Source organism: Anser anser (genome assembly GCF_964211835.1).
Source record: "Anser anser genome assembly, chromosome: 2".
Taxonomy (NCBI): domain Eukaryota; kingdom Metazoa; phylum Chordata; class Aves; order Anseriformes; family Anatidae; genus Anser; species Anser anser.
The window spans coordinates 41,841,946-41,864,213 of NC_139721.1; positions in this window are offsets into that span (position 1 = coordinate 41,841,946).

Below are 22,268 nucleotides of genomic sequence, written 5' to 3' on the forward strand. Positions count from 1 at the left end.
TTCTGGCTAGGAGCACGCAAATGTTGAATGAACATGAATTTTGAATCTTTTTTCTTCAAATATTAACTGGTGTCACGTATGCAACATGTCAGATCGGATTCTCTCATATAGCCACTGTACAATACATGTATAGCTATTTCTGTTTATTTCTTAACCAGGGTAGGAAAAGATATAAGGATTTTTCTAAACAGATATTTTTCATTTATATAGCTTACAAAAAATTAGTCAAACAACAGTCAGGACAGGCATCATATTGTTCCATGGGAGGCATTTTTGTGTAGTCTCATCAAAGAGCAGAGAGCTTGGAAATAAATTAAAATAGGAAAACTGTATCTTTTTATAGTCCTTTTCATTTGGAGAGATTCCAAGGTACTTTAAAAATGATATACAATGAGTATATATTTCTTTCTTGTTGAAGAATTTGGAAGAAGAAACCAGAAACTTATTTGGTTATTGGGAGAAGTGATAAGATCTTTTTGTTTAAATGCTATTCCACAGAATTTCAGGTAGATGAATTCCCAGGCTTATAACTGGCCAAGCACTTTGAAGAAAATGTTATGGCTTTGCAGAAAACAAAACAAAACGAACAACAACTAAAACAGATAGTGTTTCCAGCCAACCTGATGTTCTTTACAGCAGAGGAGTTCCCAAAGGGCAAACAGTGGCTCACAGCAAAGGAGAACAATTGGTTTAACCAAGTACAAGAACAGATGCAGGAGTCAGGACTGGAGGTGGCATTGGTTGGATAAAAGGGCGTGAAAAGGGCTCATGGAGAGGAATCACTGTCAGCTCCTGCAGCTTTAAAGCAGGACTTTTCTTCACAGTGTACCTTCCATATGAACAACAAAAGCTGTTTTCAGAAGATATTTAGTCCCTCAGATGGTACTTTGAAGACCTTCTGTTTTATAGAGTAACTGTATCTTGTTAAGGCAATTCAAAGGCTGAGGCACCTACAGGGGTATTGCTGGAGTGGCATCTTCTCACCCTGTAGCCATCAGAGGAAATACAGCTGAAAGCTTTTGTTTGCACTTCTTTCTGCTCAGAAAGTTTTAATTCTTATGCTCCATCTCAGAAAGGCTGAGTTTGAATGTGGGGTATTGCTGACTAAGAAGCTGAAAGAAGTAGAAGCACTTTGGATGAATGAATGCTGCCATTCTCAGGCAAGAAGATGGACCAATACCACTTGCATCCTAACTATCACCAAGTTGGATACCTTCAGACAGCCTTAGTGCAGCCTTGTGCATTAATTATGATACATTAATTCACCTTGTCTTGTCCTTTGCTACCATATTGATCATAGATCCTATAAGGCTAGTTTTAAGTTTATTTAATTATAAGAATGAAGATTTTTTTTTTTTCTGTTAGAGAACTGAAGTGATAGTTAGCCTATTTAGCTGATCCAATCTTTCAGCACATGCTTTAGTAATAAGTAGTTGAACATTAGCCCCCTCTCCCAGCACCTTCTACTTTCCAATTTTATTTTATTTTAGACTGCAGTATAACAAACTTTGTGTCACCTCATGGCAAGATACAAATGATGTGTAAGATGCACAGAAAGGACTGTGCTGTCCCAGCATGCACTGTGAGAAATTCAGTCTACTAAACTAAAAACAAACAAACAAGCAAACAACAAAACCTTTCCTTATACACTAAGAATTGTTATGCCACTTTTTATTTCAAAAAAATCTTTTCTTTGAGCAAACACTTAGAAGACACTTCTTGGATATCTTATTCTTTTTACCTTTTCTCTGGTTTCCTATCAGAACAAGTCATACGTGGCAATGCCTTTGCAAATGTGCCTTGAAAGAGAATAAAAAACTTTTCATAAATTTGTTCTTTAATATCTTTCATTTCTCCAAAGGGAGATTAAAAAGACCTGCCTTTTAAGAGATGCTAGCTACTTCCAGAGACAGATAAAACACTGATATTGATGGGGACACCTGGCTGTTTGCCAGCTATAGCACTGCATGAATAAGAACATATGCCATGTTAGAAGATGCTACAGAAATGATTAGGGTGGGCCACAACCTTTATATATCTGTCTGTTACTGCATATCCACTGGTTGCAAAATATTTATCTTCAGAATAAAACAGGAAACGTTCTATTTTAGTTCATCCTCCTACTTTTACTACTCTTAAAGGCTTGTAGTAAACTCAGGCAGGGCCTAGAGTGTCATATATTTAAAGTGATTGCTTGGGGAAAGAGGTCTTCATGAGATGACTATCGCGGAATGAGCTTTCACCTCGCTGCAAACAACTAATGGTCAAAATCTGGAACCGAGAAAAATATTTGTACGTTTCTGTGATATTAACGCCTTCCTACACAATTTGTAAACTGTGTAATGTCTTGTGGCTTGGCTTGATTTGAACATTTCACACATCCTGGGTGCTTCAGCCTTACAGGAACCTTATGAGGTATAATACATATCAACTCTAATAAATGGAGGAAAGAAATAGAAATTTGCTGCTAAGCATGAAAAGAGTTGGTAGACAGAGAAAGTTGCCTTGTTTATTAATACAGCTGTTGTGAACGTGGAATTCCTTTCAGAAAAGCATTATGATATATGGGGTGAAAAAGAGAAAAGGGAAAGAGTCTTTTTTCTCCTATCCTGGGGAAAAAATTACATACTGTAGCCTGACTCTTAGGTCCCCAGCCTGTGAGGGGGCTGGCAGTGGGAAGATGTTCTTGGAGCAGAGGGAAAATGGCTCAGGAGGGATTGTGACAGGTGTCATGGATCAGGATTGCTTGTGGCATATGCCTGTGGCCTTGGGACATAGGCTTTTTCATAGGCTCCCTCACCTCAGGGCAGGCATGCCTAGTTCTTGTCCTTGTCATGCCCATGTCAATAATAAAGGGAAAGTCATGTATCACTGAAGCAGTCTTAGCTTGCTTTCGTCTGCATCATTATTTGTGAGCCTCACATATATTTCTAACATGTCCTGTGCTCTCAGTTTGATGGCTCATTGTAACTTTTCCTCAGTAACATATTCTTGCTGTAGGTACATATGCTAGAAAAATAGTATCAGATATAATGCTTCAAAGCATTTATCAGTGGTTTTAAAAGTCAATGAGAAACTTGGAGGTTAAATGTGAATTTGATATATAGCTGTTCTGTTTAAACTGGTATTGTGGTCTAACCCATCAGGAGCTCAGCACTACACATCCCAGTGGGATGTGGGAGAGAGTCAGGGGAAAAATAAAAATAAAAAAATCTTGTGGCTTGAGTTAAAGACAGTTTATCTAATCTCTTTTCTTTCTTCTCTCTCAACAGGTGCCTATTTCTGTTTGTTTCCACTCTACTCACAGCAGCTGTACACAGTTAAACCAAATCTTGATTTAAACATGCTTAAATGCTACTCTTATTTTTCAGGTCTGATAAATGTTCTTTTTCTGATTTTCAGTTTTCTGGTTGACAACTTGCCAAAAGCTTTATTCAGTGAACACTAACTTACTGCTAATTATGACAGATGACAAAAAGAGTTCATTCCTATGCCTTCATTTCTGTAAACAATGAACAAAGCTCACCACATCCCAGTAGTTTTGTACATTGATGTGGTTGGATGCAACCATGAGAGCTGTACTTATCACTAGGCAGTACTGTTTTATCAAAAATGAAATTCTTCATAGAAATATTTGTTCTGATAAAACTTTTCTAGAGGAAAAGGGTGTAAGGTTTAGTGAAAACAAAAACAACCCCAGAAGGGCTGCAGTTCAAGTGCTGTGTGCTTACTTGGAATATAGGGGATAGAGTCTAGTACAGCTGAAAAGAGGTGTTCAGGGACTGAAACAGGGATCTTGTCTCCTAGAGAAAAGGATTCATCACTGAAGTGAATGTTTTCTTTTGTTGTTGTTGTTGTTTGTATGTTTGTTTGTTTGTTTTTGCCAATCACTTTCCAGTTGTGCAGACATCTTCTCTGGAGACACGTGAGACCCAGGAGTGGCTGATGCTATGGCAGAGGTGACCCACATGGGGGTTCTCAGACAAGCTACATTATCATGAAGGGCTGTGAAGGAAATGATGCTCTGTCTTTTAGCTGGGCTCCCTGGAAAGTGGGTCCTGGGCAGGCTGTGCCATACCTCATGTGTTAGACCCAGATACCTGTGGCTGTGTCTGGTGTGGAGCAGGAGAGAGGTTGTGACACCACACTGCAAAGAAGCAAGGTACAGCTCTGCTTGAGGAGGAACAGGAGACAAGAAACAGCTGCATGAGTGTCTAGCTGAGTGGGAAGCGGCTTGCCAGGTTTGCATTTGAGGGCTTTTCTTTTTCTACTTGAACATTTTCAAGTGGTCTCTGTTTTGTTCCTTGCTACAAATTGAATTCTTGTCTTTCAGACAGCCTGAGCAGCTGGTCTTAGTTAAAAAGTGTTCTTTTTTTTTTCTTTCTTTTTTTTTTCTTTCTTTTTTTTTTCTTCTTCTTTCTTTTTTTTTTCTTTTTTTTTCTTTTTTTTTTTTTCTTCCCAATTCTTTGTTCTCTTACTCCCCTTTTTGTTGCTAAGAATTCACATGGACAACATTTTTGCTGATAGGAGATTCATTCACATTTCAGCTTATCATATGGCAAAAGCATAGGGTTTGGGGTACAAGTAAAACTTCAGCTGCCAGCTCTGCTCCACATTTTTGAATTTCAAAAAGTGGAGTTAAATAATAATATCCATGGGAAATCTGCATTGGTGGAAACCAGCTGTGAATTCCAAATTTTCTCCCTACAAAAGCTATTTCTGGTGCTTGTCAAAAAAAAGCTAGCTATGTTTTGTCCCTTACAAAGCTCACGGTCTAGCTCTTCAATTTGCAGCTCCAGGAATGGAAAGATGATGCTGCAGGTATACTGGACAGGGGCTTAAGAAGGTGGAGCTCACTCTCAGACACTGCCACAGGTACTTGTCAGAAGACCAGGGAAGTCATGCAGGCAAATTTCTCAAGGTAGTTTCCAGAAAGATTACTTTGGAAATGCTAAGACATCTGACACCCTAAAGGAACTGAATGCCTGTATGCTTTAAAAATAACATGGAAGCATATCTACATTTTCAAATATCTCTACAAAGATGGTCTGCATGATTTAAATCATTTCACAGTTGCAATGGTATGACCTTCTGTTGGCTGAATAAACCATCCTGCTCTAGGTCTCACTGTGAAGATTAAATTTGGATCAGGAGACCCCTCTCTGGAGGATGTGGCTGCAGAGAGAACTGGTTGGGAGCATGAAACAAAACTTAGCATAAGTGACTCAGAGTCTGGACCATGAATAAGCCTGTTTTCATCTCTTTTCCTGGATATGGGAGCATCATCTGCACATGACAGCCTTGCCGTTTAGAGGGTTGAGGTACTGCAGTGATGAGTCTGGTGTAAATGGATTCCTAGAAAATAGAACTGATGATTTAAAAGCCTGTTTATTTATTTTTTTCTGAGTAACCCAGTTAGTACTAGAAGTGTGTGAGGATAAAGATAGCACACAGTGGGAAATAAAGTAAAGAAGAGCATGTTTGCATAACCTTCGTTCTGCCCAGCACCCTTACAGAGTATGAATTCACTGGGTTGTGGTTCAAAACCATTTGAAATACTACAGAAATTCTCTGCCTGTCATTCATGGTTGGGACAGAAATGGTTCCTGGAAATAACAGCAACTTAATTTTGGTAATTGTTCAAGGAAAAAAAAAAAACACAAATATTATTTTATTCCTTCTAAGAAATTACAGAAATAAAATGAGAGTGCATTTATCCTATAACTACCTTGATATTTGTTTAAAATGCAGTAAGGCATATATCTTCTTGAAGGCTCCTTCTGATGTTCTCTGGAATACTGATGAGTTATTTAGTTTATTATAATCCTTCCTTCCTTCCTTCCTTCCTTCCTTCCTTCCTTCCTTCCTTCCTTCCTTCCTTCCTTCCTTCCTTCCTTCCTTCTCTCTTTCTAGAACTTCAAAATTTCGTGATTTTATCCAGCTTTTCTGTCTGTTTTGTGAGATCGAAAGGGTTTCTGTCATGTGTTGTAGGCACATGTAACTATGCAGATGGACAATATGTGTGACCCTCAGACTCCCCTAGCACTGAGGTGGCCCTGGATATATTCTAGGTAACCTTGAAGTCTTCTGCAGGCATGCTGGGAACCTTCACTCTTTAGTTTCACATCAAGTCTCTCTTGACTCTGAGTACCAATCTTTGACATAAGAATACACTAATATTTTTAAAAAGTGGTAAATGCCGTCTTTGAAATCAGAATAAAATTCTCACACTTAAAAGAAACAGTATGCTCCTTTTTCAGTCTTCTGTCTTTCAAATGATATTTTTTACTGACATATTTGTCATGACTATAGTGACATAAACTCATTTCTTTATTTAACTTCTATGCAAGATTTTAAATTATTTTAAATCCATTATGATAATTTGTTTTTCCTGACAAATGCTCGTAACTCAAATATTTATGTATGCCTGGATGTAAGATTTTTTTTTTTTTTTTTGCTAAATCTTGGTACTGATAACTACAACTGTCACAGTTAATTCTCCTATTCCCATCTTGGGCACTCTTTCTTTCATGATCTGCACCATCAATGTCCTTGGAACTCTGATCTGATGGACGAAACAGGGAAGGAAATATCTTAACCTTTGTATGCTTTTTGGTTACAAATTCCTGTTCTTCACAAGGACAAATGTAAAACCCCACAACAAAAAAAATGAGGCCCCAGATAGGTAAAGGGAGTGGAATATGGAAGAACTTTATGACTAACATGAAAGAATATAATAGAAGACAAAGCTAGGACTTATTTCAGGATCAAGAGTCAGTGATATCTCCAGAGATTTTTTCTTTTGGGGCAGTAGAGCTTATCACTGCTTTTTCTTGTGTTATTATTTGCATTTATGAAGATCAAAATGTCACTTTAATTTCTATGAATTATTAGTTTGTTATTTTAAAGACTTGGTCTGAAAAAAAAGCATACCCTTAGACGCATGAAAACACTGCTAACCTAATTCAGGCTCTAAATTATTTTCCAAGATCGGAGAACTTTACTGATTTTTTTTTCTCAATAAAATACGGAATCTAATTGAATTTATTGTCTCCTAAGAATAATTGAATGCTAATCTGTGTACTATAAAGTAGTTCATTTCAGATCACTGTAATTTAATACATTAACTTGTTAATTTTGATTTATGTACAATTTATCCTGACTGTGGGTACTGAATGTTAATTTACTATTATAAATCAAAAATGCAAATGTAACTACCTATAGTTTGAGAAGAGAGTCATGGAACTTTTTTTTCCTTTCCTTTTTTTTTTTTTTTTCTATTTTCCATGCATTCCAGGCTTACCTCCTTGCTTTTGTTAGAAAAGTAAATGTTGTCTCTTACTGTTGCTACTTAACATTGTAGAATACTAAAAGAAAATCATTTTGGTCCTGCTTTTCCTTCTGAAAAACAAACAAACAAACAAACAAAAACACTTAAATACATATATGTACTACATTCCTGCTGAAAATGGTGATACCTGTGCAAACACAAAGGTAAGAGACTATATAGGTCAATGCCACACTGAAGACCAAGAAGTTTCATGGATAAAATAGGTATATTTCAAGGTGGTAAATTAGCCAGTGTTCAGATTTGCATCCACCTGGTAAAGCAGTTGTGATCTTAACTTGACCTGGGTAACTATAAGCTTAACTATAGCTTGGGTAGCTATAAGCTTTTGTCACTTTCATGATTGATTTGCTGATATGCTTTCAGAGTGGAATTTAAGCTTTTATTAAAGATGAGATGGAAAGAAATCGGGTTGGCATACTGTTGTTGGTTATTTATAGGTCTAGAAATATTACTTGTAAACTAAACAAGTTGATATGGAAAATATTGCATCAGTGAACATACAGCTGCACAGACTTGACTGTGCTATCAGATTTCAGAAAAATAAATATGTAATTTAATGTTCTTCCATATTTAATATGTCATTGGAATAAGAAACGTGGATAATGGAGGCCATCATAATTTATGTGAGTGGAGACCAGGTTAGCTTTACAAAGGTTAGCTTTAGTCTATTGGGGCTCACCACTTCTGTTTTCCTCAAGAAGCAATGGAGCTCTAAGCACTCTCATCCTTCCTTGGGAGAAACTGATCTCCCTCTTTTGCCTGCACAGGCAGTCTAAGGAGACCAAGCTCACAAGGATAATTCGCCTTTGCCAGCATGTGTACACAGGCTGAAGGTGAAGGAAAGCGCTGCCATCTGTAGACAAGGCAATGTACCATGCAGACACAAGACTATGCACTTCTCATGATTAAAGAAGAAAGTGATTAAGTGCAAACTGTCAGAGCCAGTATCATTGGAGGATTTTTCATGCCCTGAGTAGTTATGCAGGTTGCCTAGGCAATTTTCAATTATTATATGTGTAAGAACAGCTGGCACGTCACTGAAATAAAGCATTTAGTTTTAAAATATGTAGTTCTTTTTATTAAAACCAAGAAATCATGAGTGAGAAGACATGCTTTTAACAAGTTCTAAGTAAAAATAAGTTCTTTAAAAAAAAAAAAAAAAAGAACATGAGTGGAAAAAACTCTAAGCATACTTTTCCTAGCCAAGTGTTTTAGTCAATGTTTTTCTAGTTTTAGAAAGGAAAAACAAGAAGAGGACATGACAAAGGAAGGAGGTCTTCCTCTATTAAACATAAGGTACATCTGAGTACCAAATAATTCTGAAAACTTTCAGCTGACGGGTACTTTAAATACTGTGGTTTAATGTTTAGGGGCAGATTTCTCTGCTGCATGTGTGTAGTGAGGGACATGAGTAATAAGCCTTTGACAGAAGTGTTAGTGATTTATTGATCCCTCTGAGATTAGCAGTGATGGCATTGATGTTACTGTAATTGGATTGCTGAAGTACATCTTCACAAGCAATATAGTACAATACAACCTGGGAAATTTGGCTTTCACAAAAGTTAGAAAATTGTCTACCAAAGCCAAATATATCTGAATGCTGTAACTTTTTCTGGGAGGAAATATTAGTAGACTTTCAATTTAACAATTGCATATCTGTATTTTCTGAAGTAATAGAAAAAGATTTTTTTGTGTGTGTGACAAAGTGCATATAAAAAGTTCATACTTGTGGAAAAAAATAAGTGGAATTTTCTGAACAATGCAATTTTATTCTTACAATATTCAAGTATGAAGAGGCTTTGCATAATAATAATATAAAAATATAGTCTAAACAGATTTTTTTCCTGTCTCATGTTCTTAAATGAAAAATTATTTATGTGAATATTTCCTGCATCTATGTACACACCATTAATGAGATCCAGACTGGAAAACAACTGCCTAAGCAGCTTCTTTGAAGAAAATTCTTTGGGGATAATGGGTTACTCACTCCACTTCACTCAGTGATGTGATGGTATTGGAAAAACAGACGTAGATTTTGCTGGGGAATTGCAAAAGAATATGACCTGATACCATTCAAAATAACAATTTTCCTCCCACAGTGGTAAACTTTCCACTGGGGATGGTGTCTAATTTTGGGCCAAATAAGATGTGCAATAGAAGGAGCAGATTCAGGGAATAGTACTATATAGGAATTCTACAAATAAAATTGTTGAATGAATTTGGTTTGTTCACATTAAGAACAAAGATGGGGAAATATAACAGTATTAGAATTTTAAGAGGCCACTTCAGAGAGAAAATGAAAAATTTTATCCGAACTTTGTAACTGTAACTGAAGTTTCTAAGCTGTGATAGGAAGCCTGGGGAAGACATGGAGCCCCCACCACTGGACTTCTTGAGGTGTTCCTCAAGTTTCAGAGACCAGTGACCTACTTCCTACTTGCTCCTGCCTCATAGACAAAGCCAAATGAAGGCTTTCCTAGCTTATCATTCAATTATTTCTGTGCAACAAACTGTTATGCATTATGCAATATTATAGTTTTTAAACTATATAGTTTCATACTGAATTTACTGAAAAGCTGAGAGGATACTTAGCTGTTAAAAATGGATGCACATTAGTGTTGTATTGATTTACATGAGGCAATGATCTAAAGAATTATACTTTAACAAGTGCAATGTACAATTTATTGTAATTATTTTAGATAAGAAATTGATTAAGCAGTTCCAGGCTGGCAGAGGTAGTTATTTTACGTTTGACAGTGAGGCTCTCTGCTCAGTTCACTATGTTCTTAACACATGAACTAAACGGCACTGATGTTAAATTTATTTACACACTAACTTAGAAAATTTCCTCTCAACTCCCATTAGTGACTCATTTGTGAGTATGCTTATTGTTCATAAGAACCTTTTAACGTACAGTAGCAGTATTTGTTTCATTACTGACAAGTCAGTCTGATTCTGATCTCACAAAGTGCTGTAAATAGGCTTTTTATTGTGCACTAATGTAAGAAAAATAAAAATCAATCTTCCTTAAAGAGGTCAGTTGAATGACTTTGTGTATTCAATGGCCTATTAAAGTACTCAATTACCAAAAGCATGGAGTAAATAAAAGGAAGGTAAAGTTCTCTAGGGAAAGCAGTTCATCTACTTTATATTCATTTATTTATTTATTATTTTTTGATGAAGGGCTAGTGTAAAAAATCTCATAATAGGAGAATGACTGTGTCCTACCTCATTTTAACCCTTAATAAATAAACGAGTATTTGCCAGAACAGCTGTCTTCATAATGTTGAGAATTTTGCTTCTGAATCACTGAATCACTTTATTAGTTAGTAATCCTTTTTTATTTTTTTTATTTTTATTCGTTAATTTTGGGAGGAGTTACTGCGAAAGTTTATGTTTTCCTCTGGAAAAGAAAGATCATAAATCAATTACCCCTTATGAATTTTGTTATGATTTATTAGGTTGCTGGGAATTTGCCTTGCATAAAGCATACTGAACCTGTTTTCAGATTTTTTTCATACATTATTAAAATTATTTCTGGGTTCATTCAGGCAAGTACAGATGATAAACTAGAAGTTGACACTAATAACGTAACTTTTGAAGTGGATTACTTAGATCACAGAGAACATCTACAAGGATTTTTTTTTTGTTAGAACTAAGATATAATTTGTTTGTTTAATTCACTCTGAAAATGAATTATGCCACACTATATTGATTGTATTTTAATTTTGAGTGAAACTCTCCACTCAGAGATTTAATTTTGTTTAATCAATGTATTTAAGCTTGTAGCCAGTTTATCCAATTCAAATTAAATTTCCTCAGTTACTTTATGTAGACTAGCTCTGTTTAAAGTTCACTGTGGAAAGCCAGCAATAGTTTCTGCAGAAATTACTAAGAATATTGCATATTCATATATTTGCTTAGAGGACCTTGCAAAAACTTTGTTATCATTGGTACCTGCTGTGATATTTGTAAACTCTATTTTTTCAGCTTTCATCCTTGTTCCTGGTCTGAACAGAATTTGCCTTGACAGGAAAGTGAATTACAATCATTACTGACTACGTTATTATGAAGCCTCCATATAGGCATTCTTTATAGTCCCCAACCTCTTTTGTGGATGCAATGACTTGTAGAAAAATCAGCATACGTATGTTTCTAGAGTCAATTAGTCTTCTAGACTTTGATTTTTTTTCAGCCATTCCTTCATTCTTAGCTCTTGTAGACAGATTTTTTTTTTTCCTGCTGTTTATTGTTGACCTTGAACTAAGAGTAACATGCACTCACAACTCCACCTTTATTTTGCTTCCTTTTACTGTGCCACCTCCAGGTCCTTAAACAGGTCTCATAACTCCAAAATGTCCTTTGCATAAACATGACCTTGATTATGCTCAATAACTCCAAATGAGTTATTTCTTATTTATGTCAGTATCGCTGTAAAGAGAACTGGGCCTTACTGGAACAGCTGTGTCAAAATTGTCTTTCATTCAAGAGTTCACCTCTGTTTCTATTTCCAAACTACTGATAAACCTCGGTGCTTGCAAGTGAGCTTATCCTAAATGCCATCAGTTTTATTCCCCTACGATCCCCAGAAGTCTCTACTATTTTCAGTTCATTTCAGCGTCTCTTTGCAACTTGGATTCTGGAAAGTTATCAGACTCTTATTTTGTGCAAAAGAGATGTGTTTTGGCCTGGTGTCTGAAGCATGAGATTGAGGGAGCTGATTGATCCCATTTCTAACTCCAGCAGTTGTTAACTCTGCTGTGCAATCTTGTTTTCATCAGAACTACTTTCACTGCTGACTGACTGCAAGGGGAGTTTCTCAGTGTGTGAGAGGCCCTCTCAATCCATCTGTTCCTTGGTTTCTCCATCTTCAAAGCTGAAATAAAAACTCTGAGTTTTTAGTTCTTGCTTTTTAAAAATATCTGAATGTTCTGAAATTGGCAAATATTCTTTCCTACTTTGCTAGAAATTTCCCAAAAGTAGGAGGTAAACTAATTCAGCAAATTAAGCAATTGCATGTTGCAATTTGAAAAAGTTTTTCTCCATTTATGAACAAGTATGTCTGTGTGTTTTTCACTTGGCCATCTGTTGTGTTTCTTAGCCATGAAATTCTCAAATATGCTGATGATGTTCAGCTGATTTGATGATTTGCCTTGTCTCTCCATATTCTGTATGACTATGATAAGGCATGAGGGCACAAGCTTCTTTTTTTTTTTTTTGTAAAAAATTACTTTTGTCAATTCTTAGCAGCATCCTTGCATTAATTTAATGTAATTCAGTTTAATTTAATTTCTACCTTACTTTGCCATAATTTACTTGCTTCTTGATTTTTATCATCAACCTTCAAATAAACATAAATTTACAAGAATAAAGTTGTTGTTTTTCACATTTTCTAACCATTCTCCCACTGACTAAACTTTCTATAACTTTTTATTGAATGATTTTTTTCATTGTAACTTACTTTGTGTGATGAGAATTCAAGTTTCTGTACTAGTAAAGTGGTAATTTCCTCAGAAAGTATTGTACAAGTGACTGAAAATGATATGAAAGAATTCATCAACAAATAAAGAAGTAGGCTTGATCTTTGCCCTTACTAAAAAAGCTGTAAAAGAGAAGTTCTGTAATGAGATGGAAGAACAAGAAATATTCCATTGACTTTCGAAAAAAAAAAATAAAAAATAGTGCAAAAGAAACCCAAGGGCCCCTGAACTGGGAAAACAAGGAACTCTTTACATCACAAAAGAAACCCAAGAAACCCATGTATTGACAGCAGTGGAGAGAATACAGGAGTGGTGGAAGGGCTTGTGGATGCATGTAAGCATGGCACACATGCATAGTGAAGCAGAGGCATAAAAGAGAAATGTGTGAAAATTATAAAAAATCTTTGCAAAGATGGGAGCAAAGTAAGCAGTAAGTAAAGTTTACACAGGTAACTGGAAAGTATTGAAATTCAATATACAGACTCGTGTCTTTTTGTTGTCTTTTGATTTTTTTTTAATTTTTTTTATGTTGTTACAACTATAGCACTTCATTAAAAATCTTCAGTTACTGTGCGTATTAGTGATAGCTTTTTGTAGTATGGTGTGATTTCTTCTGACTCAGTTAATCAAATCATCAGAAGCCTATGGGTTATATAGGATATTTTTTTTTTTGAAAGCTGTGGATCTGCAGTTATAGGAATCTCCTCACTGCTTTCTTTCTAAAAGAATCATATCTTGAATGTCCAAATGCAGATGCATTTTGTATTTCTCTCCTTGAAGACCTTTTGCAAAAGCAAAGTGGGTTTCTGTATGAATGTTGTGGTTTAACCCAGCAGGCAACTAAGCACCACACAGCTATGTACTCAGTCCCCAACAGAGGGCTGGAGGAGAAAAATCAGGAAAAGGTAAAACTTGTGGGTTGAGATAACAGTAGTTTAATAGGACAGAAAAGGAAGGAAAAAAAATAATATATATATATATACACACGAAGCAAGTGACACACAATGTGTCACTTGCCACCTACTGACATCTGATGCCCAGTCAGTCCCTGAGCAGCTGCTGCCCCCCCTGCCAACTTGCCCCTTTTTATTGTTCAGCAAGATGCCCTATGGTATGGGACATCCCTTTGACCAGCCTGGGCCAGCTGCCCTGGCTGTGTCCCCTCCCAGCTCCTGGTGCACCCCCAGCCTCCTCGCTGTCAGGGCAGCACGAGGAGCTGGAAAGTCCTTGGCTTTGTGTAAGCACTGCTCTGCCACAACTTAAACATCAGTGTGTTATCAACATTATATTTCAACTAAATCCAAAATGCAGCACCATACCAGCCACTATGAAGAAAATTAAGCCATCTCAGCTGAAGCCAGGACAACGAACCTCTTTGAGAGTCATTATTTGCTTCTGTGGGCTTTGAACAGGGTAATTCAGGCTCCACTATTTTCAGGAGTAACATTTAGTTGTGAAAACCCAGCCAGAAATGGCCCCAAGGAGCTGGCTCCAGGACAACTGAGTGCCGTGCTGGAGAGCCTGCTGCTAACTGTCATCTGGGGTTGGGAGCATTCCAGGCTTCACTCACATTCCCTGAAAGCATCTAAATGGATTAGTTTATTGTCAGTGTTATGAAAACCCATTATGAAGAGAATTCGGGTGAAAAAAAACAAAAAAACAAATCCTCTGCTCTGAGCCTATTATTTGGTACATTGTGATCTCAACAGTGTTAAAAGCTTGTGGTTATTCTCAAATGTTGTTCTGTCTTCAAGGCTGGAACAGGATGTGAGGGGCTTAAAAAAATGACCATCATATTTTTTCTCAGATAGATATGTGACCAAGCTGAATTGAGAGATGTTAAAAAAATAGAGTTTAAAACATATGAAGGCAACAGCTGTTGGCTGAAGACATTGGTCCTAAAGAAGAATATAAGCCTGTTTCTGTGTGCATCTGTATCCATCCTCTGTTGTCTGTGTGATCTTCTAATGGTACAGCAGTTTTATATTCTAGGTAAGAAGAAAAAACATATCTGGTCAATACTCATTAGGACTTCTTCATTAAGCTGTATTCTAGGTTTAAGTCATTCAGCAACTTTGCAATAGTGAGTCAAGCTCACCCAGAATAAACTGTGGTCTATCCTCTAGAATTAACTTTGGGAAAGACTTGGAACATATTTAGAACAACCCTTTTTAGGAGAGGAACTTTTAGATACAGTTGAATATTTATCCCTTAGCTTAGGAGAAGAAAGCACCACAGACCCCCAGGCTACTACATCAGATTTATAGCTTAATCAAGGTTATTATTTATTTATTTATTTTCATCTTTCATTTCTTGGTCATCTGAAAAGGGGGTTGGGCATTGCAAGGCTGTCTTGCACACATTGTTTTTAGGTTGCACACATATTTTTATGTTGCATACATTATTTTTTACTTAACTTGCAAGGTGAAATCTCAGATCCTGTGGAGGGTACCTATACATTATGTGGTGAATGGAAAGGTAAGTGGAGAAAATTAGCCACAAGAAAACCCTTTGATGTTGGGAATAAGTTTAAAGTCCTTTCTATATAGAGCTCAGGTACCTAAACCTGGGCTTCATGGGCTTGTACCCTCCTGTAGTAAACCTTCTACTTAAGATGAAGGCCCAAGACAATTTACTTTTAGGAAAAAACTGAAGTGTTTCACCAGCCTTCACTTCTGGGTAAATTATTATGGTTTCCTGCAGGGTCTGAAACAGCTGTCAGTTCTCATGGTAATGCAATAAGCAGTAAGCCATATACTGGGGATGCTTTAGGTATGTTTTTTTGCTCTAAGGACTGCAGGTTAGCTAACGATTGAGTAAAGACAAGGACAGAAATCAGCTTTAACATATGAACATAAAAGAGGATTTTCCCTTTCTCAAGAGAGCTGCCTAATAATTAATCATAGTCATGCTGATTTTCTTTCATTCTTTTTCTAACAACATTTTAAAAGTGTAATAGCTTTAGTTTTGTTGGGGTGGAGAGAAGTCCACCTGTATCTTTGAAGTCTCTGACCAGGAGGCTACTGAAGATCATACGTGGGAAGAGAGTGCCATTCTATGCAAATTCTGCTCTCTTTAAAAATAACAGACTTTGTGTGTTTACCAAGAGTTACCAGGTAAGCTGCTGAGCTTGCCTGCTAAGTTGGACCATTTGCAGTAGAAGGCTCAGCTGAAAGCATGAGGTAGCTGCTGAGTAACTTTAAATGGTACTTAGTGTTTTGAAGTCTAAGTAGAATCTTACAGTGAAGTGTGATGTTTCTCTAAAGATATCAGTGTGCTACTTCTTGCAGGATTACTCCTAAGTATCACTTATTCCCACAGTTAGATTATCCATGATTCTTTATGGCATTAATTGAGAGGCCATTAGCCTCTAGATACAGAAATATGCAGCAGGATTGTCAGTCCATAGGCCATTTTTTAAATTTAACTTTTAATAGACTTGGCACCAAGTTAGTATGCTGGCAAATATAATCTCAAATGCTACCTGATACTGGAAAGAATGGACAATTTTAATGCTCTTAAGACTAGTAATCTTCTGTGTATGTTCACAAGCATAGAGGCTTAAGTGACTTGGTGAGTGAAAATACAGGTGCATACGAGTCAAGGCACAAGTACTCGTGACTGTGCTCGTTCACATTTTTGTGTCTACTTTATTTTGATTGTTGGAATACTTCCGTGAATCTTAGAGCTGATTTAATATACAAAGCTTAATAAAGTAATATGATATATACACTAATAAATGCAAGATTAATCTTTTCTGTTGGTGATTTTCTCTCCTCTAACCAGCTGCCTTACCTTGTGAAATTTGTGAGAACTTCAAATGTTTGCAAAGCCAAATTTTCTGTCAATTTTTATTGACATTTGATCACCAAATTTAAAATTTTATTATGAAGAAATGATTTTCAAAGGCACATGTACATGCACAATGATTTCATCCCTTTTTCTGAGAGATCATGACTCGAAAAAAAATAGCCAGTCTTCTGGCCTCTCTTGTAACAAATGAATGGTGGCACACCACTGAGTTCCGCAAAATTACCAAAAACCTTTCAACAGCAAATCAAAAGCTGCTAGCACAGGAAACATTTGTAAATATGGAAAGTGCTTCATAGGAGATATACATGACCATTAAATACAGTTTTCTTCCAAATCACTGTTTTTATTAGGAAAAAAAAGTTTCAGTTAAATGCACTCAAAGTCTCACTTCTAGCTGAGGTACTTAGTGACTAGCTGTACTAACAATGACACTTAAGACTGTCTGGGCTCCATGTAAAACAGGATGATTGGCAGCTAATGAAGGGGAGAAGACAACAGGATGAGTCTACAGTGTAAGAATAGTGGAGGACTGAAATGAACAATGTGTAACAGTAATGAAAAGAGCCACAATGTTCCTGTCCTAATAAAGACACAAAAGAGTGACTTTAGATCTGGCAGAAATAAATTCAGCTGTAATCTGAACTTGGCCTTCTATCTTCTGTTTGGAAAATGTATTCATGTAAGTATAGATGTGGTGGTAATGGAAAGATTTCAGGCAAGAAGGAAATAGTTGCTTGTACATTATTGAACAGAAAAAACTACAGCTAATAACTAAAAACATGAATGTCTTGAATTCCTGACTGGATTGTGAAAAGTGGAAGATGGTCTTTGAATAGAAGGAGAAAGAGAGAGAGTGAAAAAATAAAATTAAATACTCATTAGCATACATAAGGAGAATTCAGTGCATTTATTTTTCTCTGGCAGTAACAAAATGGACCTCAAATAAGTAATTACAGCAAGTAGATGTCATATACAGCAAGTAGATGCAGGATATGATGTAGCAAACAATGGAAGGGAAGAAAAATGTAAAATCTGACTTCTACTTAAGCTAGACAGCACAGTGGAGCTGAATTCCCTCAGCCAAATCACCGTCACTCTGAGACAGATATCTTGTGGTGATTAATCTAAATTAAAAAAAATTGAGCCCCTATGAAGGTATTTGACCAGTACTATTTTGGATATCCAACTTTAGGCTCCCTGTGTAGTTGGTGGATAGAAGGAAGGTGCCTGGAAACAGGCTGAAAATGTCACTGTCCTCATGAGAAAGATGCTTGAAATCTGACTTTTGCCCTTAGCAGATGCCCTTTGACTTTTGAGCGTCTTCTGCCACATCTCAACTGGACCAATTATAATTTTTTTTTGAGAACAATGTTTTCTAAACTGGGGGAATAATAGATTTAAAAAAAAAAAAAGTCTTTATTACTATAGTTTTATGAAGGGTCATCTCTGCTAAGAATGGCAGAGATGATGGGATCAAATAAATGGATTCTGACATGCTTGGTTTAGAAATGTAATGTCACAGTTCAAGACCAGCAATTCTCAATTTTTGACATATTTCATAAAAAAAAATCACCTTCCAAATTTCCATAATTTGTTCTGACTTGGAAAGCAGTTACATTTCTGCTTTGTTTCTCCTTAGCAACTATAATTTAATATAGACAACACTAGTTAAAATGGATTATTTATCTGTAACTACTTAGCAATGTAACAACTATAGAACAAAGACACAAAATGATTAGCAAAAACTTTCAAATCTCTTAACAAATTAGACTTCAATTTTTCAACAACTCATTGGGGTAATGAAGAGGTAACAATGAAGGAGTAAACATTTATTTTGGTAATTAGATGTCAAACGAGATTATTAGTCAGTTGCAGAAAAATGTAATTACAAGAATTTTAACAATTATTTCAGTAGTTTTAGACTATGGCATATGATAATGTATTTTCCCCTGAGGCTTACACTATCACATATAGGTATTTTTTGAGGTGGAGGAATTGTCCAAGCAATTCCTTTCAGAATAATACCCATTCCAGGTTGTCATAATTTTTCATATACTCTTGCATTACTTGGATGATATTGTGTAAGCTCCTGGGCTCTGAGGTACTTTCCTTCTTCAAAAAGAGTTGGTGGGGGAGCTGCAAAGATTGTGGCTGCTCTAAAAATGTGGGACTGTGTGGGCTCCAGCATAAATATGTCTTACATGTGGTGATGGGAATGAATGTGGCAGTTCCCTAGGAGAACATCCCAGCTCCTTCGAGCAGTAAAGGTGTAAATAGGCATGTTAAAGTTGTATACTCTAAAGTTTGCCTCTTACAAGTTCACAAAGAAACAAAACTCTCTATATGGCAGTGTTTTGATTTCCATCAGAGCACTTTTACATTAATCAGGAATCACAGTTTAATACTGCCATGAACAATAAAAGCGGGTCAGTGTTCATGTTAGGATTTTCTTGAGGGGCTGAAAGCTAACAGCTGGCTTCCCCCTCTCCTGGGTAGGTGTGAGGAGCAGATGGTTGAGGTCACACCAGTTCCAGGAGATTGCTGTAAAGAGGAGATGGAGCTGAGGGGTGGTGGAAGCCTAGAGGCAACTTTGCAGCTCAGTATTGATCCCACAGGGTTTGTCACCACAACTTCTGTCCTCCTACTTGGAGCTATTCAGGCCTACCCACACACTGTTGGCTACAATTAAATATATATACCAGGCATGACAAACAGACAGGCTCTATCACAGTATGTGAGAAACAGATTTTGTGTACCGTCTTCAAGTGACTGAATTACTGGGGGCACAATAAGCCATGTAATACTGCAGTCTGACATAAATAAATGAAAAGTCTCTGGCAGATCAGTCAAGATGGGGGTTTCTTTTACATCAGTGAGTCTCACAGTCTCTAGTAAACTGGATCCTGACATGCAGGGTCTAGATATGCAGCATGTCACATATCAGGTAAAAATCACGATTGTCCAAGTTTTCAGGCTTGGGCCTGCATCCAAATGCAGTGGAGTTTCTTCTAAGCAGCTGAGTAGGCTGGAAGTTGCAGGATTTTGTCACTTTGAGAAACTAGACCTGGTAAATAAATAAATAAATAAAAATCAATGACATTTTTTACATTTAATGTCATCTTGATGAAATCAAGTTAAGAAAATAAATTAAAACAACCTCTTTTCATAAGTTATATTGAATATAACAACAAAAAGTTCAGATATCAATTGTTTCTATAACCTCTGTGCTTTTAGAGTGAGACTTTACAACACATTCTTACGTTTCAAAAGAACCAAATAATTAACTACTGCTGTGAGATAAATGGCTTAGGCTGAAAGCCCAAATCTACTGTGTTTTATTGTCTAAACTGAACCTAGATCTGATGCAGAAGCAGAGAAAAGAGTTTTCAAAATTGATTCAAAGGTGTTGAGCTCTTGGACCATGTTTCTGGTGTGAGACTGGAAAAAGAAATTTGCCACAGCAGAAAAAAATGGCTAGAGAAGTCCTGCTTGCTGCAAACTGATCTGCATTGGGAGGACATAATATCTTGCTTCTTTTCATTTATTATTTGTTATTCCGTAACAGTAATTAAAAAAACAACAACAACAAACAAATATCCAGGTTTAGAAATTAACTGAGTGAATTTTAGAAATTACATTAAATAAAAAAAGTTTGTGAATGATCAGCTTCTGTAATGAAAAACAGTATAGCATTCACCTAGAAGGGCAAACTTTGCACAGCAAGTTGTCCTAGCAGTCCTAAGATTTGTACTTGATATGGTATTCTACTGAAGGCTTTAAATGAAAAAATAAAAATAAAAAAAATCCTACAGATGTTCTATGTTTTCCTTCTGGCAAAGAAATTCTGCAATGAGAAGTCTTAAAATTTTATACCTTCTGTTTCCACTGATTTAGAGAGGCAGTCTCAGAAGGATTTTTTTTTTTTTTTCCTGTAGATTATAATTATCCTGAAGTCTGTGCAATTCCAGAGCTAACAGACTTTATTTGTAGATGAAAGCTCATTTCAAAGTCTACAGCAACACAAAGTAGGAGCAAATAGGGCGATCTTGAATAAAAAACACCAGATGTGATGTACCCGTAAAAGTGCTTGTTTTCTTTGAGGACAAACACTGTTTCGGGGCAAAAAAGCTTTATTTTGTTTACGTATTTATTTTTGTAATGATCATACATGACAGACCAAGTTGTCTGAAAGGGACTAAAACAAAAGCCACCATGAGTAGACCTGGACTTAGTGGAAACAATTTGCTTATCTGTGTAAGAGAGAAAACATCTATTGATATAGTCTGCCTTGCTATTTTTCTTGCTGCCCTTTATCTTGGTAATGTTAATGTAATACAGGAAGGGTCTCTTACCGTTGTCCAGACTGGTAAGATCACTTTGTTTTCTTTAATTAGGTGGCCATTCACCAGCTTAGCCCATCCAAAAATTAGGAAGGACCTGATTTTAGAATCTGAGGTATTGTAAATGTACTGAAATCAAAACAGCAAATATGCCTTGGCCTTTAGCAAAGTTTTGTTTTACCCTTATCACTTGTGTGCTTTTCCAAAGACAGTGGGGATTCATAAAAGGTTCCGGAAGATGCCAGGGAAAGAAACCAGTTGAGTGAATTTTAAATATCAGTTTTCAGAAATTTAAAGTGCTCATGGGATAAAGAGACAGCAGAGAATGGAAGAGAAACAAAACATAAGCCCAAAGAGGTGAAATTGGTACCCTAAAAGCTGTGGGAAATAAACAAACAACAAATCAACGCTAAAGCTCTTTAATTTTATTGCCAGGTAAAAAGTTATTTCAGCAGAAAAGAAATGTCTTGGTGTGTTGAACAAATATAAAATTAAATGCTACTAAAATAATAATAATAAAAAAAAACAAGTAACACAATGCTGAGATACTTTTTAATTGTAGGGTTTGAAAACATTTCAAAGTGAATCACAAAGGAAAAGATTTGTAAGAAAATTCTTAATTGTTTGCATGGAAAATATTTAGAGGAATTTTACTGCTATTGAAGGGGTTATGTGATGGGTCATAGATTATTAGTGATAAGTTATAAAATAAAAATAAAAATTAAAATATGAAGTTTTATATTTTCTTACTTTTTTTTTATTTGCCTACTAAGTACAGATTCTTAATTGTCTTGAATTTCAGTGTAAAGAGTGTTGTACACAGCTATTTAATTTTGAAAAGACTCATCTTTAGAAACATCCATAATATTATTTTTTAATTATTATAACATAATATTATTATTAGTTATTTAGGAACAGCTCTTTTGCGAATTGCACATCTTATTTGTTAATACCAGAGTATCTTTCAATGACATGAAAGTGAAATAGCTTTCTGTTTCAAAATTTCATAGTTTCTTGTACCTGGAAGAGGTCAGCATGTTCTCTCAAAACTTCATCTTCTCCAACTGTAGAAAATAATTTTTTGCTGAGGTTCAAGAGATCTTGGAAGAATCAAATGATGTTGCTGCCAAAGATTGCGGGACCACGTGCTTTAGATCCACTTCCATTAATTCTCACTCTGCTGTACTTCTTATTTATCTTAGAAAAAAACCTACAGCTTTCCTCTTGGCTGACTTGTTTCCCATTCCCTAATTTATCCTTCCCACTCTCCTTCTTCTCCCAGCT